Genomic DNA, 24,447 nt, shown 5'->3' on the forward strand with positions numbered 1-24,447 from the left:
ATAACAGGTTCCCAGCATTTGTTTTATTAATTAATCTTTATAATTGACATAAATTTATATTGAATTACTTACTCTTACTAATGAAATTATAACGTAAGAGCGGAAAGAATGTTGCATTATTAATAGTAATATATGCGATATGAAAACTGTTTTCATAATCTCATAACAAGCACCCCTGCCAGACGAAAATATGAAAATAATATCAATAATATATATATATATATATATATATTTGTTGACTTTGTAAAATACAATATTAGTTCAACATATTAACAGATTCAAACGAGAAGAATAACCCACAAAATTAACAAATTGTTGAAGTAAAATAACAAAAATAAATGAATTTTTTGAAAAAATAAACTATATATATATTGTTTATTTCTATATTTCAAATTATTTCAAAAAATTGTTTGTTTTTTGGCTTTTATAAAACAATGAGATAAGTTTGTGTTTCTTTGCTACAGTGTTGAATGTTTATATTATATTATAGAGTTAATGAGAATTTTATGCCAAAATAATGAAAATTTAATTTTCATGTAGATAAATAAGTTGTGAAAATAAATATTTATTTATGTAAATAAGTATCTGATATTTGTTGAAAGTCAGAAATTTAAAGAATAGTTTTCTTATTGAAATTGTTATAGTTATTTGAGAGCCTGCAAATGTGGCTTTCTCATTAAATTTACAAAAAGCTTTTGTTATTTACCCAAAAATAAATAATTTCACACTTCTCTGCTTATTCAAAAGAAATGACTTAGCCGATTTTATCAACAAACTGATCAACGCGAGTGCTTATCAAAAAATCTGTTCAAACCTTTTTTAAAGAAAACGTCGACGAATAATTGAAATCAAAATAAAAAATAGGTAAAAGCAAAGAGCCTTACTGTGGTTTGTTTCTGCCATAGTATGGTATAATTTGGAGAAAAATAAATCACTATACGATTTTCTGAACAAAATTAGAAGAAAAAGAATGACTAGGAAGGAGTTTGGCAGTAATAAATATATATTTTGTTTTTAAATAAATTAAAATATTGCTGAAATAGTTTTAAAATTACATTGTATTAAAATAATTGAATTATTGATTAATAAATATAAAAAAAATAAAATAATAATCGAATATCAGCTCACACATATACATTTTTTACAAAGTTGGTCTCGTTCGATTCAGAATGGATTGAAATGTCGAGAAAGCATTAAATTAGCAGATCGGATTTTCTGGCGAAAACAAACTTCTCCTTCAAGAAGTTAAGAATATAAGATACAGATAAGCTAAGCATAGGGTTGCCTTCAAAAACTGTCGTTGTTGAGGACAAGTATCACCACAATACCTAATAGTAATAATTGCTATGTAAAAATAAAAATTAAATAAACGATATTGTTGATGTAAATTCAAAAATAAAATATCTAAAACTTATCAAGTATTATTTATATTTTAAATATGAATCTGGAGTACATGTATGTATACAAATATATTAGCATGTATGCATTACCATAAGCAAATCCCGCGACAAACGTTTTATCTTTCATCTTGTAACTAACTATCCGCTATAGCTGTCTTCTTAACAGCGATAATAACGTAATTATCGTAAATTTCCATAAATATTTTTTGCGCGATCGATTGAAAATCGCATAGCACGACGGAACCTGTACCTGTCGCATAGAGGTAGTTAGTTACCTGGTGCCAGCCACGTGTTCGAATTACAAAACAAGCGCCGAGTCATGACCAGACAAACTGCACACACATGTATAATTAATAACTCATGCTATTTGATTTACTTACTACGCATCTCTATTTCGTTATTATGTTGCATGGTAATAGAGATTGAAAACATTTCCTGCAAGGTGGAAGAAGGCTGCGCCGATGATTGCACAAGAAATGTAACGATGGATATAGAAGTTTAATAATGTAATGAATTTAAAGCACTGCAACTGCATTTGTAGTCTAAGATGTTTTTATGAATTTGAAGTTTATTATATTAGGATATATATAAATATTTCCGCCAAAATGTAGGTAGAGCTGGAGGCGCTCTATATATTGAAATACTGTGCAATTGTTGCCAAATATTTGTATAACAAAAAGTACTCGTACATTTACAGCTGATAATTTTATCAATTTGATACTTTTGTAAACAATAAAAAGACGTAAAATAATATCAGGAAATTACTGATCTTATTTCATTTATTAGCATAAACACGATAACATTAATATTTTATATTTAAAAACCAGATCCCGTAGGGTAAGTTCTAGTAATAGCAAAAAAATCGAAAATAAAAATGTTTATATATCTTCACGTTTCAGACGTTTCTAAATATTTTGGCATACCTTAGAAAAAATGGATGTATGTGTGTATGTTTTTTTTTGTATAGCGAAGGAAATGCCTTTATGCATCCCAGACTAGTCTTTTGTCTGTTTTGTATGTGTGTATGTGTATGTATGCGTGTGCGGATACATTTCTCATCGTCGATTTTGAGAACACTGATTAACAGATCTCCTACTCCTAGAACACATATTTCCTATTAATAAGGAAACGTGCTGATTAGATTTTCCTTATTAATATTTCCTATTAATAAGGAAACGTGCTCATTAGATTTTGGCAAAAACAGATCCAGTCGTTTCAAAGATACGGGGCAAAGAGTGCCAAAAATGGAAGGCAGGTCTAGCGGTTTTGGAGATGCAGTAAAAAAGTAACAAAAAATGTCATTTGGCGATGAAAACTGAAAAGCCATGCATCACTAGTTTTATTATTGATAAATATATGTGTGAGTGAGAGTAGTTAGTTTTGGTATTGAAATATATGAAAAAGATTTATATATTGATCTTTAATTTTCCTAATACTAATATTCATACACTTATCTTTAACATAAAAAAATCTCTTTGTATATTAATAAATTACTGCATATTAACCATGCAAAAAGAATAATGCAAATAAAATACAAAATATTTTTGCAAGGTAACAAGTATCTTCAAATTTTATTGAATATATGAATATCTTTATATTTGAGATCAAAATAACATATATTTAAGAAAAATAATTTGAAATATTAATTTCATTTTAAACATATTTGAACTTTAGAACATCATAGTTTGGGTATACATGTATATTTTAGCATGCACAGTAAAGAAGTTGAATGGATAAATGTGGTACTTGTAGTCTATCAGTTTTGTATATATATATATACATATATTTTTGAATAGTCTTGAATTTGATGTTGATATATATGTTTAATTTGAGTTTAATAATCGGGCGTAACATCAATAAAAATTTATAAATATTTTTATTGATGTTACGCCCGATTATTAAACTCAAATTAAACATATATACATATATATATATATATATATATATATATACACATACATATATACATATATATATATATACATATATACACATCTATATATATATATATATATTTATATATATATATATATATATATGCTTTATACGACTTTAGCCATTTATTCTAATATAACATAAATAAAGTTCTGAACCAATGTAAGAATGCAATTATTAAAATTGCTTTACTCTTTTTCCTTCTAGAAATTGTAATGTATGCTTGCCATGTATGCAAATCTATGATTCTGATGATAACTTCTGTACTTTTTGAAATTCTCGACTTTATTTTATTGCGTATTTTGATGCTTACAACAATTTGCATCATGATTATCGATAGTTTTTATAATTAGTCCAATACTTTCCAATGTATTAAAATATATAATCAACGTAGAAACACTATGATTTCTTTTAAATCTCTACTGCAAAATACGAACTAATAAATATTAAATTATTAAATAAATGATTAGTTTAATATTTAATTAAATCAAAAGCACAAAATGGCAGAACAAACTAATTGAAGCCAAAAATTCAGACACAGTAATATTTCAAGAAAGATGTTGGTTTCACATTAAGAATTTCTTGTAAGTATCTTGTGAAATTTGAGATATTATAATAATGAGTTTATATGGGACAGTTTGGTGGAATAGTAAAAAGTGTCTCACTGATGTCTGAAGATTCAAAAGACAAAATATTTTCTATCTTAAGAGATATTTTTCTATATATTGCTTATATTATATTTGTTATAATTTCTCTTGCTATATAAATATTAAAGTCTTTGATACTGCTTCAAAGTACTTTATTTTAATATTCTAGATAAGTTGCAAATTCTTTTGAATATTAATCGCCAGGCAATGTATTAGAAGCGCGTGTTTCTAATGATTTAACTACACCGTATTCAGAATAATTTAAGTGCATTCATTATATATTAATAGATGCCATTAACTTATATGCAGATTATCTTTACAGGATTATTTAGTTGTAAAACAAATGGGATAAAACTATATCAGATAGACTGTATATCAGATAGACTATCAAATACGAGTATATTGGATATTTAATTTATAGCTCAGAACATAAGTATGTATTTCCGATTTCTAGATATATTGCATAGCTTTACTGTTTCTATCTCCTGGTTAGTATCAGGTGTTACTCATGATTTTGATCAAAACAACCGTTTATGCAAATGTGATATCTGCACTAAAATACTATTAAAGATAATCATCTAAAGCAAATGTAATATTAGAACATGATATTTATTACAAAAAAAGACAACGCATGTGCGAATAAAATATAGATACTGCTCTAGATGCAAGATTTTATCACCAATTTATTGGACATAAATAAGCAAGCCACCATAAACTTCACTTGCCAGAAATCATAATTATTGACTCTACATGAAATTGAAGATTTTATATATTAGAATAAATGAATTTTTACCAATTCCAATAGAAAAATCGCAACCCGCAGTATATATTTGCATCCATGAATCGATATATTTGTAGATAATCAAATATAAACCTTATGTTCTGTCTAAGTTTTTTTAAATCAAATAATTTATTCCGATTAATATAGTGTTTTTTGCTTCAAAAGCTATTGTGATGCTGATACTTCTGCTCTACTTCCTAGATCTTCAGAAAGCAACTCAATAACTGCCTTATCCAGTTGATTTATTTTGTCTCATTTCAGTTAGAAGCATATTGTGACTATGTACTGCTTGATATCTAGTCGACCAAAACACAAATTTAATAAAATATCTACTTAAATCCCAATATTCAATGTATTAAGATTAATTTTACACCCATTAAGACATTCTTGATAGCTGATTGTCGATGCATTTTTATTTATGCATTTATGACCTTTAGTGCTTGAACTTGTTATTCCGCATTATTACAATAACTGCCGACAAATGCACCGCACCCATAATAATATATCAGAATCTATTTGCAGATCACTTACATAGTGTCCTTTCTCAGAATTACATAGAAAATAATCTTTCCTTCAAACATGTATATTATTAATAATGCGAGCTTCCATGCACTTGAGATAAAAATTCATTGGATACAATTTTTTTTTTTAAAATATTGTATCGGGGATTCAAATTATTTTAAACTGTTGGCTGTGCTAACTTTTCATAGACAACTATATGTCTCCAAGCCAAGTGAAAATGGTTTTAGGCGGTAATTCTAACTCGGTATTATACCCAGAATAATATTTAGTCTGACATATCCAAACAAAAAACCTAGCCTGAGAAGCCTAACAGCTTTTTTACAGATTACCAGCATGTGCGATTTAATTTTTTTAATCTTACTTCAAAATGGCGATCAAAACTTAGCAGTTCTATGAGCTTTTTGTAATACATAATTTGCACTTCTCCTTAACAACATTTTTAACACTTTCCAGTCGCGAATTCCGAGATTTATATGAATTTTACCGCCGGAGCGGCGGCATCCGAGTCGAAAGGGTTAAAAGGCAATCTGTCGAAATATTCATATTAGATAGATGTTCGAGCAGGATATATTTTTACTTAAATGCAGCAATGCTGGAGAGACAAATAGTGACATATAGAGATGAATATTGTAGAGAGTGTAATTAAAGACAATAAACGAGTAATTAGAGATGAAGTATGTTAATAGAGATGAATGAAGTTAACAAATCAGAAGTAGGATATCATTGATAATATTTCAAAAATATTAAAATCAGAAAGTGTGGGATTATGTTTTTGAGTAGATTATATATTGTGAGAGACAAATAGTAACACATAGAGATGAATAGAGTGTATTTAGAGACAATAAACCAGTGATTAGAGACAAACGAAATTAACACTTAGAAACATACTTTTGATCTATATTTTCAAGTAAAATTTTATATCTGCACAGCTTGATATCAGGTTGTTCCTAACAAAATTGATAACATTAATGGTTTTAATGCAACGTTTATATGCAACTATTTTTAGAAGAGATTCTGAATCATTTTATGATTGGTTTATTTATAAATATATTTTAATTTCTATTAAGTTAATTTCTCTCAACTTCCCGACTACTTCCATTAGAAAATATATTATCTCCTTGGATCATGAACACATCGCCTCTGTTACGGCATTGAATGTTTTACATGATTATATGTATCGGTAATAACTGTCATCTCAACTGAACGACTTTTTATTACTTTTAATAATTACCTGGGATAAAACACTTCATGATTATTGTAAATGACTAATCGATACAAACACTGTCATGTCTTTCATAGAAAAAATGCAGTAAATCATTTACTTGTTTTTATTAGATAACATTATTAAAATCACCTAAAAACCTTATTAACTTTGAGACGTTGCTTTAATATATATTTATGTAAATAAAAAAATATTTCTAATTATTGTTCATTAAACTTATTGCATGAGTGTTTTGTGCATAAACGATTAAGACGGTGTACAAATTAAATAAAAATAATAATTAAGATATTGAAACGGTACACGATTTGTCGGACTAATGACTCTGCGGCATTGAAACCATAATTAACTGAACACAATTAAAAGTTCAAATGTCGGTTTCACACAGATTTGAATTACAAAAAAATAAGTTTAACATTCAACGATGGTAATAAACAAATGATGTTAATATATACGCATATTTACATTTGTACTGTAATTAACTACGGCTAAAATGAATGTCAAAGATTTGACTTGGAAACACAGATTTATACCAATATATGATAATATTACTTTCCAATGTCATTGGCTTCAGGTAAATTCTTACTGTTGGCTTTGAAACTTCATTAATTTTTAATCCACTCAAATTACAGATTGACACATGTTTTATTGTTAAATAAGTCTTATTTCTAAATTTCAAAGAAAATATGGATATACTGAGTTTTACAATATTGAGCATAATACATCAAAATAATTTTGAGCAAAGTTAATAGAAATTAATTACTATAAAAATGCATAGCAACTGTTTGAATTTATAAATTTTATTAAAATTATAGATTCATTAGCTTCAAATTTTTGTTATTCGTGTACTCCATTTAAAACTATATGGTTACCAACACCTCCAATAGGAATATAATTAGTATTTCTAACATAAATAATAAAAATAATTTATCAAAAAGCAACAATCCTACTTGCAATAATTCAATTGAAGAATTCATCTGCATTGACACTGAATAATGCAAAATATTTCTGTGGTTATCTCTTATCATTCATTTGGATATTTTTCAAAATCATCATTTTTTGTCATGAATAACTAACTGATTTACGATGAAATTTCATTAAAAGCGAAAGTACATATGACTTTGTTTAACTACTGCAAACAGAATAAACCGCCCAATGCATTCTGTATTAGAATTGAGGTGATCGATTTAAAATCAAATATTTTTTATCTGGTGTACCAATATAGGTGAGAATTGTAAACCTTCGACAAAAGTAGAACGAAGGTACATATAAAACTTATTTTCACATGGATCTAGGATACGCGCTCATTCTTGACGATTATTCACACTGTAAATGTTATTTCGATGAAGAGAATAGGATTCTATTACTAGATATGCTGGACGGCGAATTTAATATTATAGCTCAAAGATTCTCAATAGTTATTTTCAAATTTTTACGTAAAAGATATAATTCAACTGTACTTATATTTTGTTTAATATCCGTTAAGAAAAATTATTTTATAACATTATGTATAATATATGAGTCACAATTCGTATAAGTCAGCCCGGTCTGTCTAATCAACCCCAAAGAAATAAATTTCCATACATATATCAATACTAGTAGACTATTATAATGTAACTATATATCTAAGAATGAATATAATAACACTTACTGACTGTTTTATTAGAAAGGAATTTTTGTCTAACTTTCTTGATATCAAACTGATACGTACAATTGATCACCAATTAATCACTAACTGGTGCCAGAAACCAACCAGCTCTGGACAAACCATGTCTAATTAGGACATTTATACCAGAACACATTTGCAATTTTGAATCTTGAGTATTTTAAAAAAAAATATTAACAAAGTGCACATCCTAATAAATTAGTGTAATAATATTTTATTTTTATAGTTAGGATATTGAACTTTATTATCTATTGAAAGAAGGTTATGATGTTGGATGCAAATATAAATATTATTAATAAGTTCATAAGGCAGATCTATGAGCATAGTTAAACTCTAATTCAAATCAACAAAGTAAATATGGTTTCCCATTTCCGTTTCACATAATAAAACCAGGGTATATCAAAGAGCAGCTTTTTTAATAAAAACGTTACATACAAAACTTTGATTGAATTGCGCTCTATCAAAAACACAATATTAAAGGCTAAAACTTTCAGAGAATTGTTTTTTATTAATTTGGAACCATATGAGCTCTTGGGAGCAAGGAAATTCGAAAATGTCCATATCAAAAAACACCCTAATGTATATATACAAAGATAAATTCAAATAATAATTTGTAGAATTCAGATGAATTGTTTCGGGATGACACCATCTGAGGCACGCAGGTTTGAGGCATGACCTTATGATTCTATAGAATCATATTCTATGAAATTTTAAGCAATTATTTTTTATATAATTATATATGCAGAGGCAAAGTCAAAATATAAATGTATGTATACAAATAAACTTTTTCGTGATAATTTTGGTATAGATATCTCATAGATTGAAAACTATTGTCTCGTCCCGGGTGCAATATTCGAGACGTATCTAAAAATCAAGTATTCAAGCATAGAACCTACGCGAATTGCTATAAAAGCGATTCGTTGAGTTTTCATATTTGTTCAAGACTGACGAACGACCGCATATTATGAGTTTATAAGACTTTGGAACAATCGTAAAACTCTAGGCATTAAAACTCCATATGCATTTTGATCACAGCATTGTCTATTTCTATTCCAGAGGAAATTGAGATTTGGCACAATATGCTTTCTGGGCTTTTTATTGCAATTACTATTGCACGCATTAGCTGTGATAAAGATAGAGCTAGTAAATAATTATAAACTTTGATAAAAGTAGATGTGGTAGTAATAGTCTAAAAATTCGGAAATTATATTTCACCACAGGATTCAGCGCGGCTTTTAATATATTACTTTTTCAAATCTCTTCAAATTATTTTCAGCTATACTAGATTTCTTAGTAACATAATAACAACACTTGGCTTTTTGACACTGTTACTATTTTCTAGAAAAAATTCTCAAATATCTAGCAATGCAAACAAGTTGGGATACAAAATTCTATAATTTGAAGAAACTCAAGAAGAGAAATAATATAAAGGCACATATCATCCTTATAATATCAGTCGATTTTATTGTATTTCTAATTTGTTTTTGTTATATTAGAGAATTGTTAATTAAATTTAATGTTTTATTACAGGAACTTTATAAAATCCAGATCCAAAAAAATCTTCAAGCATTGAAGTTTCTTTATCATATGTTACTGCATTCCAGAATAATGGTAGTAGAAGAGTAATTGATGTATAGTAGCAAAAATTTTTTTTTTGATATGATATTTTCAGTATCATTTAAAACTGTTCTGTATCCAATTTAGTCTCTCAGCCCTATGTCATCATATAATCTGGCAATCTATTAATTTTCTAAAAATGACAAACGAGCTTTTGCGATGAGCAGATGACATCGATTTTGATAGATGACAATTCATCAAGTTTTATGAGTTTTATATATGGATGCTAATATGCACATAATAGTTGACACATAAATTCCATATATATGCAATTGTCTTTAAGATCTTTTGTATAGAGAGAAGAATCATATATCAAAGATTATAATAGCTTGTCTTAGAACAAATGGAACCTTTCGGAGAGTTTAAGAAAAAGGTAATTTGGATTTTAATGATGCATGTTAAAGAGGTTGCTAAAAAATTGAAATTAGGTTAATGCACTAGGTTAATTGTGAGTCAGTTATTGCCAAAGTTGCTAATTTTATAAATTTTGATACATGTAAAAAATTCGAGAAAATACTAGCCAAATAATAATAACTTGTTAGAACAAATGGAAACTTTTGAAGTAAAAGAAACTTGGAAACTTATAACCATGATGTTAATCAGGTTGCTAAAAATGTAGGATTAAGTTCATGCAATAGGTTAAATGTGAGTCAGTCATTTCCAAAATTGCTAATTTTATTAATTTTGATACATGTAAAATATATTAGCCAAAGTTGTTCTGTGATATTAGATGAAGTATAAATATATAACATAACTAGTGGGGTGTATGGCATCGTTCCTTAAGGCAAATTGCTGGAACTTCCCGTACCGTAACAAAATGTTCGAGAAATATTGAATGTTTTCAAATAGATTAATATAAATATTGTAACATTGTCTAATATTTATAAGAATATATAAACTGAATTGCAAAGTTGAAATTATTTGTTTGAAGTATATTAGAATTTTAGTCAGAATTGAAAATAAAATCTGAATTATTTTCGACAAAAAAAAATCTGAAAAAAAAATTTTGGACGATTTTGGATTTTTGGACGATTACAATAACTTTTAACAATTACAATTACTTTTTAAGTTTTTATTATTTTTTATTTGAATTCATATTCTTTAAATTAATATAGTTTTTTGAAAAATTTACAAACAAATTGAAGTTTATAAAAACTGCTCAATAAATTTTTACATAGAATTTATCAACATGATTCCTTATTTGATCAAAAAAGTATATTAATTTACCCTCTAGTTGTGTTTAACAAAAAAAATATATTTCTCTGAGTAAAAAGATGGTATGTCAAACATTAAAAACAGCAATTTTTAATTATTTTATATAATTAAAATAAATTTTGAATAATGAATTATCTGGCTGCTGTTAATTATATTTTTACCACGCTATGTGTTGTTTAATATTTACCGCCTTTGATAAAATAATGCTTAAATTTCAGTATCAAAAGAATTCTTTCGCACAAATATGCGCTCATAATTTACAACAATTACTTGCAGGTTATTTACCTCAAAACTTATAATTATGAACTCATCGAATGAAGCACCATTTAATCAAAAATGATTTAATTAAAACGACTTCATATAAATTAACTCAATCATTTTTCTGTCTAATTATGATATAATACATTACCGTTATGTGCAGAACGGTATCGCACCAATAATGATCGATTTTATACAATAATTGTATGGAGTTTTCCTAAGTCTGTGAGAAATTTGGCTAACGATCTTGATTCAATATTAATGATGAATGACTTGCCAATAATGAAGCAACAAGGAAAAAACAAAATGTTGACTACTGGTAATGATGGTACAGAGCTTGTGAGAAAATACTCAATTGTGAGGATGAGATGTCATCAACATGGTAAATTGACAAATGGAGTAAGAAAAATTACTGTTAAGGAATAATAAGGATAATCTAGTGTTCCAAAAATAGATAAAAATACAACGTTTGAAGTAAATGCTAAAATTTTTCGTGTTCGAAATATATCTTTAAAAATTAATTTATAAAAAGTATGTAAGTAAGCTTAGGAAAGAGCAATCAAGAAACATTCGTTGAAGATTAAAATTTTTAAATAAAAAAAATTGAATCAAATCACTTTTGTGCCCTGTAATAATTTTAAAATAATTCAATGTATTTTTACACTACAACTAATTAGTATATCATAAGATCTCAATTGACACGCATAAACCGAATGTCATCGAAATAAATTACAAGGTAAGATTATAATCAACTGTAATATTACTATAAATTAGCAGTAGATGCTAGTGATTTTATCTTAAAATGCATTTTAACTAGATGTAGGTGTAGGTAGCATTTTGTTTGTATGCCAACTTTCTGACATGTGTAAATCGACTTAATCAATGAGAAGTGAGATTTGCAATCTTTTAAAATTGTGACAATAAAATTTTGAAATATGAAGACCAATGTTATTATTACCAATTTTCGTAGGCCTATAGTATTTTAGAATGTTTGTTAAAGCCATAAACTCCATCATCACACACAATTTCATCATAATGATATAATATATAAAAACAATCAGAAAATTATTAAATTTCCAAAATCTCCACAGGATTTTTCCCGAAAACTTAGACAAATTTGGACTTTTCTGCTTATTCTTGAAAAACAGTTTGACCAATGGTATGGCAAAATTAATTAACGCAAGTCCTTGACAAACTTCATCGAATGGATTTTAAATGATTAAAAATCAGTTTAGCCGTTTTGACATCAAATGTCAAGTTTTGGCTCAAACTTGACACATATTATCAATTTAAATAGTAAACGATTCAGAATAACTTGAAACTACCAGAAAGCATAAAATTAGCGTATCAGATTTTCTGGCGAAAACGTGAGCTTTTTCTATAAAGAATTAAAAACATAAGATTTGTTTGAACTTAGAGTCCATAACCGCTGAATCTTTCCAAAAATTTAAACAGTTCGTCGTTTAATCAATATAAATAAAATGTTTTTTGAATTATTCAAATCGGAAGCTCCGTTCTCTCAAAAACTGAATTACGATTTTTGGCTCTTTTTTGCGTTTCAGTTTCGTTTGAGAGAACGAACAAGAAACATTCAATTAGTAATGACGGTGTTTAGTTTTTGGCAATGGCAGGTCCAACCGTTTTGGAAACACCAAGCTAAATGTGCAAAAAATGGCAGTTTTTGAGGAAACTAAGCATCCGATTTGAATGATTCAAAAAACTTACTACTTGTTTTGACAAAATAATTGCTTCTGGAAAAAAAATTATTTAATTTTTTTTACTGTTTTTTTTTTGTATGTCGAAAATAATTCAGGTTTTAATTTTGATTCTGGCTAAAGTTCCAAAGCTCACTTATATACTTTAAATAAATATTTTAACTATGCAATTCAGTTTATATAATTCTTATAAATATTAGACAATGTTACAATATTAATAATCCATTTGAAAACATTCAGTATTTCTCGAACCAGTCGTTACGGTACAGAAAGTTCCAGCAATTTGCTTTAAGGCACGATGCCATACACCCCACTAGTTTGAGAATGATTCTAAAGCTTGAGAAGTAATGGTCTTCTTGCTAATTTTATCATGTTATTGATAAAGCTCGAAGCAGAAAATTAATCACAAGCGACTACTTGGCGAATACTTTTAACCCGATATTTCAAGCCAACATTAAAACGCAATTAAGGTAAACAATAAGGGTCAGTTCTAGACCTAATCACCTAGTCATAGCCAAGTCATTACCCACGAAGACAATCGGACATTGTGACATTGCAGGAAACGGAAGCTATACGTGGTATCACAAGAGGAAGCGATCACGAACAAATTGAGACGCCAAAATTGACGAAAACAAAACAACAATTACAGTTGACGGCTTGGATTGAATAATGAACATCTACTTCGCCTGTAACCGTTTTGGTGAGGGCCAAATATGGATGGTGTCAATAGATCGAATTGGTGATAAAAATAAAAAGATGAAATTTAATTATATAACATATAAATATAGGTGGAACATAACGGAATTTAAATGTTCAGATAATTCCAAGACTTCAACACACCTTGGCATAAAACTAAGACGAAGGATCTGGATGTCTACCTTTTTACCCTGCCCATGGGGTATTAAAGCAATAGAACTTATCATAATTAGGAATTAATGAGTAATTTTTCTGAAAATAGCCCAATTGTTGGTACTTTGATGTACATCATGTATTGTGAAATCTGATGTAGTTCATTTAGTTTAGACCAGTGGTCGGAGAGCCAGGGTAAATTAACCAAATGGTGTAAAAATGTAATTTGGGGTAAAAAAATATATTTTTAATAGAAATTTACTGCATTTGCTACATATTTGTGCGTATGTTAAGTTAATCCCTCTTCGCCATAAGGTAATATTAATTTTGACAAAAATATTTTGGTATGATTATTAAAAAAGTTTCCTGACCGCTCGTTTAGACAGTACAATTACTGAAAGTCAAATTAAACCTTTGTATTCAGGTCCACCCTTTAGATAAAAATTTAAAGTTAATATTTTTATAAAATATTGATCACAATATTTGACATTGTGTTACAGTTATTGAGTTATTGCAAAATAATGTTGAATTTCTAGATTCAAAAGCAGCCAAATTTTTAGATTCGTAAAATTAAATTGAATGTCATTTTTAACTTCCCGTAGGGTAATTTATAGTAATCGCAAAAAATCGAAAATGAAAATTTTTGCATTTCTCGACGTTTCAAAGGTTTCTGAATATTTTGGCATACCTTAGAAAAAATGGATGTATGTGTGTGTATATGTGTGTGTGTGTTTTTAAATGTTAATCGCTATTTATATAGTTATAATAATTTTTGGTACGGGAAGTTCCAGAAATTTGCCTTAAGGCACGATGCCTTAATTGCCTTAAGACAGAATTCCACTTACAGCTAGTTAAGCACTTTTTGGTAAGTATTACCAGTATAAATTTTACCAAATCGCATAAGAGAAAAATTAATTTCATTGGTGATAGCTGGTTTATAATTAGGTATTATTGAAATTAAAAATATCTGAAAATCATACGTTTCATAAAATGGAAGTTTAGACAAAAATTAACAATTTAAGTTGCTAAAAAATTCATTTATGCTTACAGTAGATACATATATGCAATATATTGATGAACTTAAATTAAATTGAAATTGAATTTTTTATAAATTGGATGGTTTGATTAATCACAAAAAGTGTATTTATCATAATAGATAACGTATTAAATTATCGAGTCAACAAAACATTAACGTTTAATTATTAATTAGAAGGATACACTTAAAAAAAATTATAGAGACAATGGCTTTTGAATTTGTAAAATTTGTGCAGGCGTTTCTCAGGATACAAAAAATAAACCATTTAAAATGCATGTATATATATTATAAATAATTTGCTTTGAATTGTTATAAAAAAATACAATTCAAAGCTTCATACGTTTCTGTAATTTTGAATATTTCTATTCAAAAGATTAAAAGACGGGTCTGATAATTTGGGGTCAAATGTAAATTGAACCGAAGGAAAACATCGGTTCGCCCGTTTCTCATGAAATAAGAAGTAAATAATCTACATGCATGAATAAATATAAAATAAAAAACAATTCAAAGGTTCTATAATTCTGCATAAAATTCAAGCACATCTGATAATTTTATGTGGAGTCGAACAAAAACTAATGAATTTATAACTCCAATTTATATTTGCATCAGTTAGAAAAAATCTTATTAAAAATGTAGAGTATCCGATTTATCACGATTATAAGACAACGAAAGATATATCATATCTAAAATATAACATTCATATTTTTTACACATTGCATACAAAAACCACCATAATCCTAGATTTTAAAAATCGTCAAATTTCACCTGCCGAACATATTTATGTCAAGCTCTATCTAATAAATTAAACATTAACTACGACTTACCCACATTCGGCGTTCGTTTACATGTGACCGTCTAATGATCCCGTATTACATAATGTTATTCCTGTCCTGAAAAAAAACATAAAAAATTAAAATCCCGTCGATTCGTCCAAGCATCACAAAACGAAACGAAATGAAGAGTGAGAAAGGGTCAAGTGACCCAGCGAGGGGTTTTAAAAAACTTTATATGTGTATAGGTAAATAGTAACTAAGGTTAGTTAGGACCTTTTCACATTTACTGAAGTAAATTTATATAAAAGGAAATATTAATTTCTTTTATATAAGTTTAATATTAATACACATGCTGCCATGCGGATGTCGTTCATGGAGGACAGTTTTACACGGGTAGTAAAGTGGATGTCGTCCATGAACGACATTCATAGCAAACGGGTGAAAAATGTGTATGCCTAGGTGTATGTATGTATTTAAGTGAGCATATACGAGTATGTATATATGTAAGTATATATGTTAGTCACAATGTAACTTTTTATAGAAAAATTAAGAATTTATTTTTGTTCTAATATTGCCGTGATCTGTTTAACTAGATTTTTTTTCATCTGAGATACATACAGTATGTATGATTTGTATCAAATAAATAAACAAACAAAAATTAAAATTAAGAAAATAAAAACGTAAGTATAAAATCAATCAACTAATAAAACCTTTATATGAAATTCTTTAATACTATGCTTTGATGCTAATATTTTATTAATTTGAAGCCAATAAAATTAGTAATATAACAAAAAATCTAATTCAATTTATAGAGACAAGAATTATCAATCCCGAATTTTTTCCAGTTTTCTCGAAGTTTTTGATATGCCTAAAACTAGGACAGCAAATTATCTAAAAATTGTAATATGCTATTTAATATCATGATTTAGTATACCCGGAGTAGAAAGATTTTATCTGTTAACGTTGAAAAAAAAATTTTTTTTTAATAATATATATAAGGTCATCAACTTTATAAAGATGTATAAAACAAATTAATGAAGTAAACTGAAAGAACTGAAAAAAGTAATTAAAATAATTTAAATATAAAATATGTGTAAAATTTAGATATGGACTTAATACAACATCAAGATCGGTATTAGCTTATTTGAACTAATAAGGTTAATATTTCCAATGAGATATTAAAACTGTACTGCTGAATTATATACAAATTAATAGAAAATTTATGATTAAACTTGAATAGTATGTAAAAAAGTGTATGAACTTCTATTAAACAAAAACTAAAGTGAGAATTGGTCTTTACTCGGTCTTCCTGCTTCTATTATTATCTACAAGTAAAATCAGAATCATATGGGAAGAAGGACTAGACACTACCATGATTTTTTTTCTTTGCAACAGACGGGTTTAAGAATGAGTAATTCTCACTTTTAGGCCATAAGTCCTTGGATAACAATTTTTAATAAGAATGATTCTCAATCTTTAAAAAAATAAATGAAAATATATTTTCATAAAAATACCTGTAAATGAAGAAATGTGTAATTAGTGTAGGTAAATCAATAACCAGTTAAGACGTTGTCTTACATATGATTTATAAAAAAATGTAAATATAAATAATCGTTGACTGATTCGCATTCTTGATGTTTAAAATATTTATTTCAACAAAAATTTGATATATAAAAAATTAATAATTATGAAGAAAATTCTATGGTGGATTTCCTGACACAAAACCATCGATAGTACTCGTATCTCTCTAGGACGAATAACAGGTTATATTATCATAACTTATCACATAGTATTAATTACCATAAACTTATGTCAAATACAACTGTTTCTTGTCCTTGTATAATAAAATATTAACAGATTTCTACGGATGTTGACATAACAATTCTGCACATAAATCTTGGCAAATACTGATTGTATAATAACTAGCAAGTGCTTTTTAAATTACTGTTCCAGACTTAGAATCAGAAATGATACAATGAGACGTAGAAGTTTTTGAATTTCCAATTAAATATTTTATTCTATAAAAAGATTCATAATTTAGAGGTATCTTGAAAATGAAGATATATAAATAACAATTGTATGTGTATTCACAAGACTTAATTCGGAAATGCATTAAATTAAAATAAAATACTTTCGAAATGAATAAAAATGTATTACAAAACTTATCGTTTACAAAAATATAAAAATATCATGACATATTGTTTTTATTATCCTTTACGCCAGAGCTTATTTGATCGCCACATCACTCCCCATTCAGAACAGATATTTGTATATATGAATATTTGCGTACATGTTTTTTTGTTTGCGTGGATTAAATATTTTACAGTTTATTGCAAAAAACAATAAATTAAGCAAATATTATTATTGGTGCATGAGTTTATTTGTTCCTAAATGCGTCAAAATAAAAAAAAATTAAATAGCAGTTTGGAGAACAAAATGTGTCTCATTATTCATCTGAATAATATACAAAAAAACAAGCACAAAATATTATAAAAACGCTAATAATAGTTTAATCACTCTTTTTTTTATTTGCACCTTTATAATTATATAATAAATACTTTTTTAGTTATACATTTGACTGTTAAGTAATCCAATCATATGTTTCAGCTTCAAATTAAAAATCCTCAAAGTATATAATTTTTAAGGAAAGAAATTAATTACCTACTGCTAAGAGCAAGGAAGTAGAAAAGAAATCTGCTGTATATGATTGTAGAAAAAAAGAGGAAACTGGATTGGAATATTGTTAGAAAAAGAAAGCCCTCTACATGATGTCATTAAAAAAATGAAGAAAGATTCTGATGATACATAGTATTAATTACTACAAACTTATTAATTATGTCATATATTATAGCTTTTGCTTCTTGTGATTTTTAGTAAATGATTTCAGATAAAAAAACCTTAAATTTCATAAAGAAAGTACGAATTAATTTGAATAAAATGAAACATAACTGATCACCTCAATTAATATATTATTTAAGAAATCAATATATATTAATTATATTAATTAAATAAAGAATATAAAAAATATAAAATAAAATACTAATTATTCAGAAAATTAATATCAATATATTTTTGCACCTATTTTTTATATTTTATAGAAATTTAAAAACTACATAAAAAGGGAAAAAGCAAGGAATTGAAAGAGAAGGCACAAAGCTCAAAATATCATGAAAAAAAAAATTCATTTCAATTTTAAAAAAGTAAAAGGTGTTATATAAACAAAATTTAGATAAGGAAATTATATATTTAGACTCACTAGCCATTTTACAATATAATACTAAGAAACAAATTGGCTTTATAAGGAAAAACCATGAAATTTGGTGAATTTAGGAAATGTAAGTTTCTAAAGAAAAGTTTGGTTTGCCTTTTATATATTCCTTTACAAAAAAAACCCTTAATCCATGTTACATAACCAGAATTGTGAACCACACTGTCCACAGCCCATACAAACACATTCTTACAAAATCTACCTGCAGGTACCGTACCTGGCTGTCCTGTTAGAAATCAAGAAAGTATTGAATTTTCAAAAACCGGTTCCTACCCAAAACAAATTCTTGATGAATTCTTATAGTCTATTATGACTGACCACTACCTTTGTACACATACGGGATTACCGAAAGTAAAATTAAACTTATTCCTTTTGTGTCTAATATAATAAGTTTCTGGAGAATGTTTATACGATGGTATGATGCGTGTAAGGATAATACGATTTGGAGTTTGTCGGTCAAGGCAGACGGTATTTACTACGTCGAAAGTGAAACATGTAATTTTATGGTGTTACTTTTTAAAGACTTTTGGTCCTTGTAATCTTGATGAATGGTTTCAAATAAAGAACCTTGAATGTGGTAAAGGAAGTAAGTGTTGATTTGGATAAAATGAACCAGGAAATCGTAATCATCTTAATTAGTATTTTAGGACAAGATTTTATGCAAGAAGGACTTTAAATTTGGATTACTGAAACGTCATCTTGCTTTAGGGCACTTTTTCAATTTTAGTATTAATTTGTTCATAAGTTGTTTCAACTAATAATAAAATATCATACATTTGTAGAAGACTTATTAAATTCACTAACAAACTAGTAATTATTTATTTTTAACCGTTAGAACAAAAAATATTTAAAAAAATAATTTATTTATTTACAAAAAATACTTTAAAAATGAAGTTTTCAAATGCCATTTTTTGGTGACGCTTAACATTGTAAGGTAAAAGTCAATTAATTGTTATTCAGGTGCATTTGTTTATATTTAGCTTTATTTTGTGAATATTTTTTTCGGAAAAAGGTAATTTATTATTTATTATAAAAATTTTAATAAAATCAGTAATTTACTAATTTACTATTATTCAATAATTAAATAAAAATGTATCAAATGAATTCCTATTTTTTTTAAATATTCATTTTTGTTGTCTCTTACTCTTTTATGTATTCTATACTAATTTTAAGTCTTTACTATATTATATAAACATAAAACTAAAATTTTTTATTCGAACAATATTTATGATAGTAGTTACCAATTTCATTTTTAACTTCCCGAAGGAAAAGTTTATGTTTTTATCAAAAAATCTAAATCGCTGATTTTCTCGACTTTTCAAGCCCTTCTGAATCGAATGAGACCGAATTTGGACAAAGTTTGTGTGTGTGTATGTGAACAGATATTTTGTAAATAGACGTTTTCTCAAAAACCTCTTAACAGATTTCAAAAATTTAAAAGCCATTCGATAGTAGAAAAAATTTTTGTCGACGTTTCAGCTCTCAAATCTGAATCGATTTTAAAAAATCAAAAACTGTTCGAAAGATATTGGTTGGAAATGATATCGGTTAGTTTTAGGTAAAAATCTACCCGGCCGTTTTCTTGAAATTAACCCTTGCCAATTTGCCAATTTTTATAAATTTTATTCAAAATCGCAATGTTCGGATTTAATTGAAAGCGATAACTTTATTTTTGAAATAAACAGTTGAAAATTTTATCTAAATATCTAAATTTCAATATCAAATTGAATCAATTCTTACACATTTAGGAATGTTAGTGCAACTTATCACAAAAATATCAGAAGAAATTTTCAAACTATTCAAAATTTATGTTGTTTTTTTTATTCCACTATTTTGGTTAATCTTACGACTTAAGAATCAATTATAAATAAGTAGTATGTAATAAACTTTAAAATTAACTTTAACGATTCGAGAAAATCGTCTCTATATTTTTCGGGATCTATCCATGAAATGAAAATTAAAGTACTGATGGATTCACCACCAAATTTGATTTACAAAATTAAACTGGAATAATGATAATTTTATAAAAAATTTTACACACATATTTATTTATATCGTACTTCGAATTACAGAAGTAGTTTAAATTACTATTGAAAGTTTATTAATGCATTGCAAATATTTAGGAAAGCTCAATAAATAACTGTGATAATAATAATTATTAAAATCATATTACCATTACAAAATTATTTCATATGTATCTTAATATATTTTTAAGAAATTGAGTGCCAACTCCACTGAGTTTTTTTTAAGGCTTTACATATAATACTTAAAAAAATATAAGTTTTTCATGCGACAAAAATGAAAGTAGGTATTTTTTATCAAATAATTTTGAAGGATTAGAAAATAGTTCTAAGATTATGTAAGTCGGGGGATGCCGCTGAACATCTGAACAGACGAGCTAGTTTTTTTCCTAAAATGACCAAAAAAGAAAATCTGAAGCATTTACTTATATATGTCATTTTATTATTATAATCATGATGAATTACTTTCTAATGAATCATGATTTGGAATTATAAAATATATTATAAATTTATATGAAAATTAAATATATATACATAAGGAAAGATTATTTTCAAGAATACGATCAAATGGCAGGTGAAGTAGATTATAATATACATCTGATTCTTGAGAAACCATAACATCCATACAATTTTATTAATTACTTTATCAAATTAAAGACATTGTGATTAGTAATAAATGTTAATCCAACAATGACATTAATAATTTAATCTTATATTCACAATCAATTATTCACAAAAATGTGGATTTAAAAATGTATACTATTATTCTATTTTAACACACATTGAGATCAATTAAATTAGCAACTAAACGAATTAAATTTCAGATTAAAAAACGGACAACCCGAGAAAAGTTTCAGAAAACGACTATACCAAAATTTAAACCTTGGACAAAAGTCCAAGAATATTATTTTATTCAGCAATCATTTTTCTTACAGCAACACTAAATAATTTCGGATCTGAATGTTCTGACCCTAAAGAAGACGATTGGACAACAACAGATTTCTTGCAGGTCGAAGGTTTTTTGCGGAATGCATTATAATACGTTTATATTGATCTGAATTGATTTTGCTGTCATACAAAGAAACCAAAAAATATACGAATGATTTGTATGCAACTGAAAATTACATATAATATTCTGTCAGTCAGTTTTGAAATAAGATGTCGAAAAGAAATAATGGCAAGACTGGATTCTGGACCAAATGCATATATACATAAACACATGTATAAATGTATATATATATATATATATATATATATATATATAAACAACGAGTTGAGATATAAATTATATAAGAATTTTTTTTTTAATTTTGAAGAATTGTTTGATGAATCTTCGAAAAATCTTTGTATATAAGAAACAATCTAAATTTTGAGATAATTTTACATAAATTAATTTAAATTGTAGCTTAAACTGAAATTCTTAACTGAATAGTTTTATTCTTATTTATTATAAAATCAGTAGATCAACAAATAATGATTTTTTGATCCTAAATAAGTTCAATTGTAAGTGGCCTCTTATGAGTAGCAAAAAATCTTAGATACTAAGCAACGGGAATTTTAATATAATAAGAGTGAAATTTTCAATGTTTTTACCAAAAGCTCTTAAGAATAAAAAACTTTTTTATATAAGTATTTTTTTCAATATTCTCATAATATTCTAGTAATATTGATATACAGTACAAATTGTATGAAGTAGCTTGAAATGATAGATATTTGAGAAATTATTCATCTATTCAAGTGACATTTCATATGTAATGGCTATTATGAAAAGAAATTTCAAAACCTTTTTGGTGGACAGACGTAACCCATTTTTGTATTTAACAAAAGCATACATAAAACCATAAAGAAAGGCGTTATGAATATGAATAAAAAAAATATTTACTGGCTATTACTCAAAATTAACGATGACAAACACGTTTAATGGCGCATTTAGCTCGTTACATGAATGAAAGAGTATTTTTAAACAAAAACGGTTATGTAAAAGTATTATTTTAATTTTAAATTCATGAATATGAATAATAGTGCATTTGGAAAACCTGCATGCATAAATAAATGGCTGGTAAATACTTTCGTCTGCAATTGAGGTAAACTTTGATTTTTCTCAGAAATTCTTATGATTGTAAACATTTAAGTCGCTTTAAATATATATCACAACCATGTTTTGTTTTGATAATTTTCATATGATTCTAAAACTATAGAGTAATTGACATAACTCTATGAGTTATAAAGCTAAACTAAATGTAGATAATTCTTCAACAAAAACGAGAAGCAATAGTATAGGTTTGCTCTTATGAGTATTATTTGACTATGAAATACACATTTTACAGTAAGTTAATGGGTAGTTTTTTGTCAGTCCTTCATGTGGGGAAAACATCAATTCTATTCTGTTCAATTTTGTTCTGGTAAAATTGCCCTGGTTCAATGGTACAATTCTTACTTCAAATATCCTGGTATACGTTTTTACTTGAAAATAGAGATCTGAAATATATTTAGTATAAATACTCGGTACAAATACTGCATCAGATTAAAAAATATTATTATTATGAGAGGAACTCCATAATTATGATATTATGCAGTTCAGAACTTCAATAAAATAGATCAAATATTAATAAAAGAAACGTTGGGTTGTCTTCTAAGTTAGAAGTCAAGTAGAAGTTTGATCCCAATAAGTTATGAAACTTAATTTTTATTTCAGATCAATAACCAAGGTCTTCTTGATAACATCTACTAATATCATCTACGAAAATGATATTGATATCCAACTTCCAAAAAAATATTTTTTTCATCAATTTAAAAGATTTAAAAAAAAAACTAGTGGTGCATGGTATAGTGCCTTATGGTTTTTGTGAATCTCGGAAACCACTAGACCTGACTTTGCAAAAATTCCATAAATTCTTCATCCTATCAATATAAGTGAAATGTTTTTTGAATCATTATCTTCGTAACGGCTGGATCTGCCTTTGCCTAAAACTAATCAACAAGTCTCCCAGTCTCTTCATTAAAGGAATCGAACATTTTTTGAATAAATCAAATCGGTTGATCAGTGCTCTCGAAATCATCGACGAAAATTTGTTTTCACTCATTCATACATACATACATACATACATAAAATACATACATACTACACATACACAAACATAAAAAAATTCATTTTTAAGGTATGCCAATATGTTCAGAAACTTTTGAAACGTAAAGATATACAAAAAAAAATCATTTTCAATTTATTTGCGATTACTATAACCTACCCTGCGGAAAATTGATAAAAGACTATCTGAATATATTTGTTTTTTTTTTTTGCAACACCACACCACCTTTGTACTCGTAAGGAAAGATTAGATTTATGAATATAAAATGGGTATAAATTAGTTATTTTAAGGCGTTAATTTTGCATTAAGGAACTTTTCTTATGTGGCTGTGTGCTAAACCACAAAATGCGACTTAAATCTAAATCTATTCAATGTAAGTGCCTAACCACGTAGTTTCTTAGCACAATTTGGCTCACGGATGCCTATATATGTTGTTTGC

General features: G+C 26.9%; 1 long non-coding RNA gene across 1 annotated transcript in view; it reads right to left on the reverse strand.

Moving 5' to 3' along the window:
• LOC113363601 overlaps positions 1-15,718 on the reverse strand; it is a 184,541-nt gene extending 168,823 nt beyond the window's left edge. Inside the window, exon 1 of the long non-coding RNA XR_003365922.1 lies at positions 15,685-15,718. This is a non-coding gene — a long non-coding RNA (uncharacterized LOC113363601). The remainder of the gene's footprint in view (positions 1-15,684) is intronic.
• Between the last annotated feature and the right edge of the window lie 8,729 nt (positions 15,719-24,447).

Source organism: Ctenocephalides felis, unplaced genomic scaffold (assembly GCF_003426905.1).
Source record: "Ctenocephalides felis isolate EL2017-DRISC unplaced genomic scaffold, ASM342690v1 CF-g0.4_SCAFFOLD_00845, whole genome shotgun sequence".
In the NCBI taxonomy this organism is placed as follows: Eukaryota; Metazoa; Arthropoda; class Insecta; order Siphonaptera; family Pulicidae; genus Ctenocephalides; species Ctenocephalides felis.